The 13,102-nt window shown below is 34.0% G+C and overlaps 1 non-coding gene across 1 annotated transcript; it reads right to left on the bottom strand.

The window, feature by feature from the left end:
• Window positions 1-983: 983 nt before the first annotated feature.
• Window positions 984-1,090, bottom strand: LOC116135001. The gene has a single exon (XR_004128827.1). It is a non-coding gene; the product is annotated as a small nucleolar RNA R71 (small nucleolar RNA).
• Window positions 1,091-13,102: the final 12,012 nt, after the last annotated feature.

Raw genomic sequence — 13,102 nt, 5'->3', positions numbered from 1 at the left:
TAAGGTGCGGAAGCTTAGATAATCCTTGCATGTGAACTTAGAAGCAACACAAATCGTAGACTAAACCAGAAAATCCTAGTGATGTCAAAACCCTAACCGCTTTGTCTTGAATTGATTTTGCCTTCATTAGTTAGATTTTAAATTATGTTGTTGATTTTGTTTTAACTTCAACTTAATTGTCTCCTGCAAATCCAACCATTTTTCGTTTACTCCAACTTGATACAAATTAGGAAAATTAGTACTTGACACGCAATCCTCGTGGGAACGATACTTTACTCATCATTCTATTACTTGTTGTGACTAGTGCACTTGCTACACATTACATGTTGTAAAAACGCGCATCAAGTTTTTGGCATCGTTGCCGAGGATTGATTTTGTGTTAATATTGAATTTTTCTAGTTTTAGCTAGATTTGAGTTTTAATTGTTTTCTAGTTTAATTTTGCTGTTTCTTTTCTGTTCGCTTGTGATCTCACGCTCTCTTTCTGTCTGTGTAATTTACGCGAAGAGCTAGATGCCATCTAGTGGTTCCTATTAATCTAGAGATTGAAAGAACCGCAAGAAGACTTAACAGAGAAAGAAGAGAACGAGAGGCGATAGTCATTGAGATGGCTGAAAACAGAACGTTGAGGGAATTCTCAGTGCCCTCTATTGATGGTAGTGGTCCAACTATAACTAGGCCACCAGGGCAAGCCAACAACTTTGAAATAAAGCCGACAATCATCAAATGATCCAACAATCGATACAATTTGGGGGAGATCCAAAGGAAGACCCAAATTCATACATTGCGAACTTCTTAGAGTTTTGGAACACATTCAAGGCAAATGGAGTGTCGGATGATGCCATCAGGTTAAGACTGTTTCCATTCTCATTAAGAGATAAAGCAAAGGGATGGTTAATGGCACTACCAACAGGAACAATCACCACTTGGAATGAATTGGCACAAAAGTTCCTGACTAAATATTTCCCACCAGCGAAATCTACAAGGATGAGGAACAACATCACATCATTTCTGCAGAAAGAGAATGAGTCACTTTATGAAGCTTGGGAAATATATAAGGAACTGTTGAGAAAGTGTCCACACCATGGTTTGCCGGTTTGGATGCAAGTCCAAACTTTCTATAATGGGTTGATGATAAATGTGCAAACAATGGTGGATGCAGCATCCGAATGAGCATTGCAAAATAGGATACCTGAAGAAGCTTATGAGTTACTTGAATTCATGGCAAGTAACAACTATCAGAGACCCAATGAGAGAATGCATTCGAAGAAGTCTATGGGTATTCATGAAGTTGATGCTTACACGGCCATTTCAGCCCAACTTACAACACTTCAAAAGCAATTAGGAGGTATGCAAGTAAATTCTATTCAAACACCTCAAATGACATGTGATTTTTGTGCAGCTAACCATGCGAGCAATGAATGCCAAGTGGGGAACACCTTTGCTTCAACTTTATCATCATCAGAACAAGTCAACTATTTGGTAGGGAATCAGAGACAACAGAACAATCCTTTCTCCAACACGTACAATCCTGGTTGGAGAAATCATCCAAATCTATCTTGGGGCAATCAGAATAATCAGTGGAACAAAAGAAATGCGCTAAACAATCAAGTTTGGGTGAATCATCAACCAGGGGATCAAAGATTGTTGAAATTGGAGGATATGTTCGAGAAGTTCATGCAAGGGACCACAGGTTTCATGAGCGAGATGAGGGAAAATTTCAAAAACCAAGAGGCGTCCATTTAAAACTTAGAAGTATAGATGGGTCAAATAGCCAAAAAGTTGAATAAGCAACCTTAAGGTTCCCTACCAAGTAACATGGTGACAAATCCATGTGAACAAGTAAATACAATAACTTTAAGAAGTGGAACAGTCTTGGAAGAGGTTGAACAAAAAAGGAAGGATGAGAACCCACCAAGTAAAGCGAAGGAAGAATCCGATGAAAAAATCGAGGAAGAAGTCATGGTTGAAGAGAAGCCAATGAGTCCCAAAGAAGAAGAACCGAAGAGGGAAAAGAGGCCAAAGCAAAATAAGGAAAAATTTCCATTTCCTGAGATACCACCAGAGTTGGCACATCATACCCGCCCTGCGCCTTTTCCTTAGAGGCTCATAAAGCAAAACCAGGATAAGCAGTTCACGAAATTCCTTGATGTATGTAAAAAATTGTACATTAACATTCCTTTTGTAGATGCCGAGCTATGCCAAGTTCCTTAAGGAAATTCTGGCAAACAAAAGAAAATTGGAAAAGGAGGAAACAGTGATGCTTATAGAGGAGTGAAGTGCCATTCTGTAGAAGAAGCTACCACCAAAACTCAAAGATCCAAGGAGTTCCACTATCCCTTGTGTCATAGGAGATATTACATTTGATAAAGTTTTATGTGATCTGGGTGCAAGTATAAATCTAATGCCTTTTTACATTTTTAGGAAACTAGGGATTGGTGAAGTGAAGCCTACAACCATATCCTTGCAGCTTGTAGACAGATCCATCAAGCATCCAAAGAGCATTATTGAAGATGTACCAGTTAAGGTGGATAAATTCATTTTTCCGACAGACTTTTTTGTGTTGGATATGGAAGAAGACAAGAAGATTCCTCCCATCTTGGGATGACCATTTCTTGCTATCGGAAGAGCCTTAATTGATGTATAAAAGGGGAAGTTGATCATGAGGGTGCAAGAGGAAGAAGTGACATTCAATTTCCTTGAGACTCCAAAAGTTCCATCGAAGCAAGATTTATGTTTCAAAATTGACTCGGTAGATTAGTCGGCAATTAAAACTTCCAAAATTAATGATCCTAAATCGCCAATTAAGGGATGCATGGTCAAGTCAAGGCATATCAAAGACGAAGACCATAAACCAAAAGTTTACACAACATACCTAGATGGGCCACAATCGAGCAAATGTCTTCACAAGGGACGAACTTCTCAGTTCAAGAATGCTGATGGAAAGTTAAAAAATTGGAAAGTTGTCGATGAGAACGCTCGAACCCTAAAAGGAATGACCAAGGGATGGAAATGGGTGGTTAAGCTCTCAACAAAGACCCGATGTGACAAGAATCATCAACAATTGAAGCCTCAGTCTAGGGAACATGTTCAGGAAGATATGCATCTAGATAGTCTAGATTGACGAAAGACTAGAGAAAGTCGAGCTTTCGACTATAAACAAGGGCTTCTTGGAGGCAACCCAAGCATTCTAATTTGTAGTGTTTTTCATTTGTTCTATTATTATTTGACTTAGGAAATAGCTTAATTTCATTTTCCTGTTGTGTTTCAGGTGACTGATCAAAAATTGGAGTGAAGCACAAATTGCCCAGACTTTGCCGCGACGAGAAAAAAACTTCGCCACGACAATAAACTCACAATCAGATTCGTATTTGGAGTTCTCAATTTTTCGCCATGGCAAAGAATGGATTTCGCCACGGCGATAAACTCTCGGTGATCGAGTTCTAAAATTTTCTAGATTTCATCGCAGTGAGAAAAATTCTTCACCGCAACATCGATCAAAATCAAGAACTTCGCCATGGCGAAATTTCTAGTTCACTACAGCGAAGGCCAATTTCTATATAAACTCATGTCACTTTCCCATTTTTTTTCACAAGCAATGCAAAAGACTCCAAGAACTAAACACTTCCACCTTCAATCCAGATCATTTCCAGTAAACATTCTTCTCACTACTCCACTCCTAAACCCTCATAAACACTAAATCATCTCAATTTTTCAAGGATTGTGCAAGAATTTGTAGAAACCCTAGGTTGACTAAAATTGGGGATCTTTCAATTTGGGCAAAAATTAGCAAAATCGAAGGTGAATCTAAGGTGGGCAAAGTATGAATTGATGTATCTAGCTTTGATATCGAATCAATTTTAGTTTATACTTGCTTTATATTTAAGAATTGATAAAAGTGCTTGAGTTTGAATTGTTGTGAACTGTCAGGTGAATTTGGGTTGAAAAATGTGGAGTTTGAGTTGTGTGTGTTGAGGAAGTCTGGGTTTGTAATTTCGAAGTTGATTGACTGCATTTGGAAGATTGGTGATTTTGAGGTGTAAGTGTCAATTTCAAAAACTTAGGGTGAAGTGAGGAAGTGATTTTGGTTGTAGAAATTATGCATTAGTGTTGAATTTGTGAATTGAATAGCTGAGTTTGGGGGTAGATTTTAGTGAACATTATTGAAAGATGAAATGCCACTCAAATCTATTCCCAAGGGTAAAGGCAAACAAGTCAATAATAGATTTGTGAATAAGAAGGCTATGAAGCGTTACGAAGCAGCAATTCAAAGAAAACACAAAGGTTTTATTGCCGAGAGAGGATTGACCACTGTCAATGCAAATATGTGGAGTAAAGGGAGAGGTTGGGAAATCTTTCTGCATGAACCGAAGCATTTAGCCATAGAGCCAATTGTAAGAGATTTTTATGCAAACTTCTCTAAGTGTGAGCCCAGGCATGTATATGTGAGGGGTATTAAGATGTCGTTTAGTGCAAAAATAATTAATGAATTCTACCAAATTGATCCAATTGATCGTGATGAGTATGTAGAATTCAAGGCTAAGGAGATTAACTATAATGAGATTCTTACATTTATTGTAAAGTCGGGTACCTCTTGGGAAATTTCAAAGAAGGGAAGGAGAAGCATAAAAGGGACTAATTTGATCCCCATGGCTAGAATTTGGCAATACTTTGTCTGTACGAGGATGGTTCCAAAAACACACTATAGTTTAGGGGGTTTTGAGCGAACAATCTTACTTTATGCCATTGCCATTGGAAAGAAGATGGATGCGGGGAATACCATAATGGAGAATATAAGGCATGCAACCAAACCAGGGAGAGTGAGCTTTGCCTTCCCACATCTCATCATTGAGATTTGCATTAAAGCTAGAGTCAAGAAGGCAGATGATGAACCACTTCTTCATCCTACCCTAGTCCTTGACCAAGCTTATTATTTCATGCTCCTAGAGCGTCCTACCAGTGGAGGAACCAGCTCTAGCTTGAAACGACCAAGAACCACAACAACTGCCACAACACCTGTTTCAGCATCCACAGTAGGGGAGTTGTTGCAACAAATCTTGGAAAAAGCAAACATATGGAACGACGTCAAGATTAGATGGCAGGTTAGACCCGAATGTTGTACGAGATGCAATACAACTGCTGCACCAATCTAGGCATTGATGTATCAAATTTCCAATGGCAAGATTGGCAAGACCAGGGAGAATATGATGCCATGGAAAAAGATGATGACGTCAAAGAGGAAGAGAAAGATGAAGAATGAAGCCTGAAACACTTTTATTTGTAGTTTCTGTTTTCATTTCTTTTTGTTTTGTAAATTAGAACCGATTTTCTTTTGTTAGATCATTAATTGTTGTTGTTTGGATTTTCTAGTTTAGCTTGATATGGTTGAGATTAGGTTGTAAGTTTTTCGTATTTATTAGTGAAGATTTCTAACACAGTAAGCACCATAGATTTTCATTTGTTTTACAGATGATGATGATGAGGCAGCCAAGGAACGGATGTCAGGATGTTAAACGAAAATCAGCCTTCATGGATTAATCAGGGGAGTATCTCATACCCTTTACTTATGTTTTTCTATTCTTGAGATGTGCATGATGTGACATTGGGGATAGTGTCATTTTAAGTTTGGGGGTAGGCAAATTTGAAAAATTTTATGTTTAGTTGGTTTATGTGTTTCTTCTTATTTTAAGTGCATTGATTGTTATTTGTTTAGTATGTGGTGTGTTTTGTGTTGTGGTTGCCAATGATGAATTGCATAAGTCTATGATGAAAATAGGATTGTTGAGATTTTATTGATGGAAAATGTTAAACATTGCTTCAAGTTTAGGTTGGTTGATTAACTTTTCTTTTCTAGAGGTTTGTTGAGTGGTTCAACCATCATTTTCATTCTTTCGGCATGCTTAGAAACATTTTATATGGTTAGGTGAAGTCTTGATAATGTTGGTGGACTCTAGAACCTAGTTGAGAAGTGCTTGAGACAAAATTCTAGGAATAGACATTATTGAGGAAACGATTTAGGCATTTTTTGGAACGTTTGAGCCTATCCAGCCGACCATGAATAAATTTTTCCCTAGTCACCCATTTGAGCCTTATGAGATTATCACTGCCTTATTCTTCTTGTGCAACCAAAAATACCCAAGCCTTTCACCCTAAACACGTTTCATACCCATTAGGAGAATTCCAGACTTCGTGTACAACATAAAAGAGTTAAGAGGCGTGTGAAGAAGTGTTGAATTAAAAAGTTCACATTCAAAAATAAAAAAATGAAAAAATAACTCTGTTTATAATTGTCATCAAAATTGCTGATTTCCTTATGCATTTCTAGCACAAAAATAAGAAATGCATAAGTTTGGGGGTTGTGAAAAAAAAAAAAAAAAAAAAAAAGAGATTGTTGAAGTTTGTTTGGATAATGAAATGAATGTGGTGTGGATTTTGCTCTTTGTGTTTACATGAGAAAACGGAGTTCTCTTGCTTTGTTTTTCCTATCCTTTCTTTCGAGCCACTCACCCAAGCCTAACATTACAAGCCAACAAAGACCTTTTGATCCTTTGTGATATCTAGTCCTCGTTAGTGGAGAGTAGTTCGATACTTAGGCTTATGAAGTCTACCACCATTTGATAAACTTCATATTTCTGCATAAAATAATCTGGGAAGTTGGAAAGTGGATTGAAATGGGGATTACCTACTTAGGGGGCCAATAAAGAAAGATAGTCAATCAACTTATAACTTCTCGGAGTGTTAAGCATTTTCTCGTAATAATGTTTCAACAATTTTTTAGACTTGTTTCAATTCTAGGCATTTCTTTGTGTTTGATTTTGATTCTAAATTTCCTTTATCATTTTGAATTTGTTGTCTTTTTCTGTTTGTTAGTTGTTCTTCTTTAGTTGAATTTTGTGCCTGATGCTCGAGGACGAGCATACCTTAAGTTTGGGGGTATTTGATAATCTTAAGATTATACTATTTTATCTATGCTTTTTGGCTGGATTTTAGATACTTCTTCTTAAAGTTGTGCCTGAATTGCAACTTAATTTCATATATTTTATGTTTCAGGCCAAAACGTGCAATTAGAGCAAAACTGAGCGGAATTGAGTTTCTGGACCCAGAATCAAGCGAATTTCAAGAATCGAGAAAATTCTGATTTGAATTGGAAGCACTATGAAGCTTGTTCCTATTGGGGATCACTAAGATTGAAGATTCAAGCAAAGAAGCAAGCGGAGGGCAGTTTCATAATTTTAGAAAAGTTCGTCGTGGCGAAGTTTATTCTTCGCCACGACGAGAAAGTCTCGGGTCAGATAGTTCAATAAAATCCAACTCGATGTCATGGCGAAGTTTATTCTTCGCCTTGGCGAAAGCTACAATTTTTTAGTTTATTAAAACTGTGTGATTTAATTGTATTGGATGAGTCTTAGGGTTTTAGGTCGACGATTTAAGAAGGACTTGTTCATTTTCAAAAGGGTTTGACACTATTTGGAGAAAAATGAGAGAAATTGAAGATTGGAAGCCTTTGGGTTCATCAAATACGGAAGATTTTATTCTTTTTCCGTTTTCCTAGCATGTTGAACTCTGTTTTTACAGTTTTTCTTACGATTTGCTTTACTTTTAGTATGAACTAACTCACTTTTGGGATAAGGTTTTGATGTAATTGGGATTTTAATGTCTAATCTATAAATTGATGTTGCTTTCATATTCTATTGTTTGGATTATGTATTTATTCTTATTTTAATTGCAATTCAATTGTTGAGCATGATAAGACTGAGAAGTGATTCATGTATTAGCTTCTTAGAGTAAATACCATTATTTGATTGAATGCTAGAGATAGGTTCAGAGATCCATGAAATCAATTTAGGATTCCACTTAGCTTAATGGACTTGGAACTATTAACTTTCAAATTGTAGGTTGCGGAAGCTTAGTAGGGGTTAGTAGCATAATATAGCCTAAGAAGGTATATTCTGCAGATTAGGGTGTTCGATTTATAATCCTTGCATGTGAACTTAAAAGCAACAGAAATTGTAGACTAACCCAGAAAATCCTAGTGAAGTCAAAACCCTAACCGCTTTGTCTTGAATTGATATTTTCTTGAATTGATTTTGCCTTCCTTAGGTAGATTTTAAATTACGTTGTTGATTTTGTTTTAACTTCAGCTAAATTGTCTCTCACAAATCCAACCATTCCTCGTTTACTCCCGCTTGATACAAATTAGGAAAATTAGTGCTTGACACACAATCTTTGTGGGAACGATATTTTACTCATCATTCTATTACTTGTTGCGACTAGTGCAATTGCTACACATTGCATGTTGTAAAAATAGACTATACTACACAAAAAAATTATCTTATTAAACAAAACATAAATTAATTCACTCAACAATTATTTCATATCTATCAAAAAAGTATTCACAACCATGTAATATATAAAATAATTGTATGACTATATCAAAACAAATAAGCTAGTTATTTTTGTTCGGAAGTTTATTATGGATCATTTTCTTGTGAAATTCATATGTCAAAATAAAACAACAAAGACATAGATTGAACTTGTTTACTCTTTAGATAATAATTATATGGAGTTCTAATATTAAATACCTTTTTTCTTTTTGGAGATTGACTTTCGTATTCGCTTTGAAAATTTAGGCCTTTTTTTTTTGTTCCATATAAACATTCTCAATTTTCTATTCTCCTTGCATACTTTTGTTCTCAAATCAACGATATTTATTTTTCCAAAATCATATTCCAATTTGTAGTTTTCAATCGCTTGCGAATATAATTCCTAGATATATATGATTGTATAGCTGCTGCATCCGTAAGAACCATCTTACAATCTTGTACCTAACCCAAACAAAAAATATATTATGTTAATTGCATTCTTTTTTTCAACTGTGTTTAGTCCAACTTATTATAATTATATGCAAAAATTGATAACAAACGATTTACTATAGTTTTTCATGTAAATTTACAGATCGAGAAATGTTTTATTAAAACTTTATAGCATAGAATATTATAATTTTCCAGCAAGATTTGAACTGAAACAGAGCTTCATATGTTACAGCCACGCATTAAAATGGTTCGCCAACAAAAAGATTTCCAAACAAAGGAGACATTTATTATTATAAGTATGAATAAATTGTTGGTTTGGCAATAATCTACCAAAAGTATATCATGCATATGTTGATTCGACAACTGAGAATAACTTTGACTCTAACATTATAACCAAAAAGATACTTGCATCTATTACAGTTATACTTATATTATGGTATTCTAATTAACTCGTCACAATTCTACATGCCCCTTATATATAAATAAATGCTTTATCAATTAAATTTTGATCTTATGGAAATCTTAATCGATTACCGTTCTAATGAAAAATTATGATGAACAATGAAGTTTTCAATCTGTACTTTATTGCTTTTCCAAGAATTTATATAAATATTTTCAAAAATTAAAATGGTCAAATTCACTTGTATATCACAATCAATATACAATTTAACAATTGTAAAGAAATAGTTCACATAAAGAATATATTCATCACCTTTAATAGGAACTGCACTCTAACTATAAGGAGCAATCGTTTCATCCAATTGTATATATCTACATTAATGAACAATAAAATAAATGCATAAGAGAAATACATCAGTAAGAAGCATATAAATATTATTGTGCATAAATTATATAAGAAACAAAAATAGTACAATATAAAGCAAAAAGAAAATCTAAACCTTAAGGTAGATCAAATACACCATACACAAGATAACAATAGTCTAATGTTCATATAAATATCTCTCTCTCTCTCTCTCTCTCTCTCTCTCTCTCTCTCTCTATATATATATATATATATATATATATATAATATATTATATATAGCAATGTTATTAATTCCATAACCAGTCAAACACAATATAACATATATAACGTATGAGTCCGTTGAAATTCACATAACTATTATATATATTTATAAATGCCATGCATCATAACTCACCGTTTATTTATAGGGTTAGATTCATCTCACTTGCAATTTATTAAGAGGGATACATTAATAAGCAAAATAAATTTTACAAAATAAATCATTAGCAAATTAATAGTTAGACATATTTTTATATCATGAAATCTTATTTTTTGTTTTTGTTTAAACAATAATTATATTCGAACTTTAATATCTTCCGCTTGTTTAAAACGTTGCCATTTAACATATTCATCATCCTTAAAAGCAAATTAGGGATTAAGGACATTTTCTACGTTGATTCTATAATCACAATTGCACTTCAAAACCTTTTGTATGTATCAACAAATTGAATTACATTACTTTACTAACTAAATTTATTGTTTTTATCGACTCGCATCACTATTCGGCTCTATTTTTACTTGCATTAACCAACAATTTGTGAGCAATTTCAGTTTTTCTTATTGGCTTTTATTTGCATGTCATTTTTCTGTCTGATAATGTCACTTATAGAAATTCCTAGCACAATTACCTGTGCTGATCTTTTGCAATCCAAAAAAATTACAATATTGGTGACGATTTCGATTTATTACCATAAGATGGTTTTAAGTTTTTTGTAGATTCGGATCACCCGCCTGGGTTTTTCATGTTTTTTGAAATTTTTCTCCAGTGTGGTCTTGTTCCTCCTTTCTCTTCGTTTGTTGAAGAAGTTATGATTTCTTACAATGTTACACCCACTCAGCTCCATCCTAATGTCTGGCGAATAGTTTCGGGTTTTGAAGCATTGTGTTTGATACACAATATTCTACCCATGTTTTACATTATTAACTACTTCTACACATTGAAAAAGAGGCCGAATAGTCCATTCTATTTTATTGAGGGTAGAAAACGTCGAGTATTGTTAATTGGATTATCAAACAAAGTGCTTGGATGTAATGATAGATATTTTATGTTGGGTAGCAAAAAAAGTTGGGGTGGATTACCCACACAGTGGACAAAAGCTAACATACCCCACCTTCAATCTCGGTAAAATACATGTGAATGAATCCGGCATCCAGACATTGGAAAATTTTATTCGCAATCAATAAACATTTGATGTTTTCGATTTGTTGGAGAACTACTCCATTCTTCAATTCAAAAGAGGTATTTTAATTTTGTATATGATCAGTTTATATTTATTTATTAACTGTTTCTCATGTTGCTTCTTTTTTTTCTTGGTTATAGTGGATATCGAAAAAGCTTCTCCAAATTCAACAGCTTCAATATCAACTTCTATGCCCAAATTAATGGGCCTTATTTCTACGGCACCAAATACATTTGAAAATTAACATAAAGATGAAGATATAGATGAGCTACCACTGATGAGGTGAAGCAAGTGCAAAAAGGTGTGTGCTGAGTAAAAAAGATCTTGAAGAACTTACATCAGAAGAGGTGAATTCTATGATTTAAAATTGATGAAATCGGTTTAGTTTTAGTTTATTAAAAATTATTTACATTATTGTTGTTGTTCTTGACATGTTTGTGGAACAGATAATTATGGCTTATTTGGAAATCAGGAGGTGATGGTTTGCCTCCAATAAAGTTATAGCAAATTTGAAAACAGAGAAAAAAATTTGTTGCTCACAAGACCAAAATCACAGAGGAAATAATGGATTTAGAGAAACAGATGGCAGAAGCTATGAATGAATCAGAGTTTCATAAGAGGAAATTATTAGTTATTGAACAATCATGTTCAAATGCAAAGTTAGAAAATGATGTTCTCGAAAGAAAGGAGAAAGAATTGTTGGACTCCAACAGCAAACTGAAATCTACGCTTGTTATAGTTGAAAAGGAAAGAGATTGAGCTTTTGATGTTGTCTCACACATGTTCTTGAACACTCGAGAAGTGTGTCATGATGCATTTAAGTCTAGATTTCCTGATGAAGATTTTAGTTTCTTGAAGGGTTTGATTCTGTAAGATGAAGGGAGAGAACTGGTAAAAGAGGATTGAAATGGCGACATTTGTGGTAACAACAGAATCTCAGTTTAGACTTTGACGTTTCCTGTCACTTATGGTATCTTTTGAGAGATGTGGAATTATGTATAATTACGTACCCATGGATACTGAGTTTCCTGGTGTTGTTTTGTGTCTGGTTAGAACTTTCAAGAATATAAACAATCATAACTACCAGACGTTGAAAGATAATGTCAATTTGATTCGGTGGAGTTTAGCACCAATGTGGGATTCACTTTAAGAAGAATAATGAGAAGGGTATTGATGTGAATGGAATTGCTGAGTTTTTTTTTTTTTTTTTTTTGACAGGGATTGTGTTGAACGATGGTGATGGTGCTCACTGGATTATGTTTCAAAGTGGTTTATGTTTGTATTTGTAAAAAAATTCCCTGATATGTTATTAATGAACTGTGTAGACCTATTGTAACTGATATACTTGGTTAATGACTGGTACATTGTTAAGAATGTTAATTTGGATTATATCAGCAAATATTGAAATATTGGTATTACAATATTGTGAATCTATTGTTTAACCATTACAAAATAATTTCAAACAATAAAACAAATAATTATATGAGAACAGAGATTTGTTTAATATATTTTAATATCAAAATACATGTGTACTATAATGCTTTCTTTCTAGCTAGTATACTCGTAAAATAATCGTAAAATAATCACTAAAACTCATTAAAAATATATATAAGAAAATACACACACATATATATATGAGTAATAAAGTATGGGCTCATATTTAATTTTTCTTTATATACAAATATTTACAAAATGTTCTCAAAATAGCAACTTGACAGTGTAGTCCGACCCTTCCACTGCGTGACGTTCCGAGCGACTGCAACTCACTTATTACTTGCAAAACATTAAAAACAACGGAGTGAGCACTAATGGCTTAGTAAGTAAACCCACTATGCTACCCTTCTCTCTCTCCGTTGCTTAAAATTTCAAATTTTCTTTCCTCACATCACATTTCCCGATTATTCTTTATTCTTTCCCTGTTCTTCTCTCTGTTCTTTCTCTGTTTTGCTCTCTGTTTTTCTCTCTGTTTTCTAAATTTTTCACTACCCATGATAATGAGCATGGTATTATGCATATTCATGGTGCAAATGCACAAATGCATAAATTATGCATTTTCTTTTCTATTTTTCTTTTCTAGTCTTTCTTT

Source organism: Pistacia vera, unplaced genomic scaffold (genome assembly GCF_008641045.1).
Source record: "Pistacia vera cultivar Batoury unplaced genomic scaffold, PisVer_v2 Contig292, whole genome shotgun sequence".
NCBI classification, from domain to species: Eukaryota; Viridiplantae; Streptophyta; class Magnoliopsida; order Sapindales; family Anacardiaceae; genus Pistacia; species Pistacia vera.
The sequence above is the reverse complement of the archived record's forward strand: the minus strand, read 5'-3'. Positions and strand labels throughout refer to the sequence as shown.